Source organism: Humulus lupulus, chromosome 1 (genome assembly GCF_963169125.1).
Source record: "Humulus lupulus chromosome 1, drHumLupu1.1, whole genome shotgun sequence".
Lineage (NCBI taxonomy): Eukaryota > Viridiplantae > Streptophyta > Magnoliopsida > Rosales > Cannabaceae > Humulus > Humulus lupulus.
In genome coordinates this window covers 179,224,403-179,225,574 of record NC_084793.1, presented here as the reverse complement: position 1 = coordinate 179,225,574, position 1,172 = coordinate 179,224,403, and the positions used below count along the sequence as shown (strand labels likewise).

Here is a 1,172-nt window from a genome sequence, read left to right as displayed (position 1 = left end):
GTCAATAATGCAGCTTGTAATTCATTAGGCATGTCTGGTGGAGCTTGATTCATTGGTTGTTGAGGCCTAGACTGTTGCGATGAAGAGGCTTGATTCATTGGTTGTTGAGGCATATTCTACTTAAACTGACCCTGAAATTAAGATTGTTGGCCCTGATTGTTTCTCCAAGAAAAATTGGGATGATTTCTCCACCTAGGATTGTATGTGTTGGAGAATGGATTATTGAATGGCCTCTGAAAATTTCCCACAGCTTGAACCTGAGCTTGGTCCATGGGAATGTTATTATTACTGCTTGCATGACACTAATCAATAGAGTGAGGACCACTACAAATTTCACACCTAGCTGCCATTTGAACCGCATTAGCAGATATAGTGTTCTGTTGTAATTGTTTTGTCAAGGAGGCCACTTGTACTGTCAGAGCAGTAATTGCATCAAGTTCATGCACCCCATCTACCTTTCTAACCCCAGATGACCTCTCATCAGACCACTGATGATTATTTATGGCCATTTCCTCTAGCAGCTCATATGCTTCGTTGGCACTCTTACTCATAAATGCCCCACCAGCTGCAGCATCAATAATAGTCCTTGTTGTACCACACAGCCCGTTATAAAAGTTGTGAACCAGCATCCACTTCTCTATAACATGGTGGGGGAATTTCCTCAATATCTCTTTGAAACGCTCCCAAGCATCATATAATGACTCCCCATCCATCTGATAGAAGTTATTGATTTCTCCCCTCAATTTAGTAGCTTTCGAGGGAGGAAAGAACTTAGCCAAAAATTTCTGAGCAAGGTCTTGCCAAGTATTAATAGAATTTGCCTAAAGCGAATTAAGCCAGCTCTTCCCTCTTTCCTGCAGAGAAAATGGGAAGAGTCTCAACCTTATAGCATCATCACTGACCCCATTGTACTTGAAGGTATCACACAACTCCAAGAAATTCGCCAAGTGCATATGGGGATCTTCAGAAGGCAAACCACCAAATTGGATAGTGGACTGCACCATTTGCAAAATCGCCGGCTTACTCTCAAAATTATTAGCCTCCACAGTCGGCGGTCTTATACAACTCTGTACTCCCGTTATAGTGGGTAGTACATAGTCTCTCAAACTCCTGGCAGCAAGATTTTGAGCCTGATTTTGAATAACCTCGGGAACCTCATTATTCCCATTATT

At 42.2% G+C, this 1,172-nt stretch overlaps 1 non-coding gene across 1 annotated transcript; it reads left to right on the top strand.

Annotated features, from left to right (window-relative positions):
* The first annotated feature begins 639 nt into the window (after nucleotides 1-639).
* LOC133813685 (small nucleolar RNA R71) lies at nucleotides 640-746 on the top strand. The gene has a single exon (XR_009884690.1). It is a non-coding gene; the product is annotated as a small nucleolar RNA R71 (small nucleolar RNA).
* Nucleotides 747-1,172: the final 426 nt, after the last annotated feature.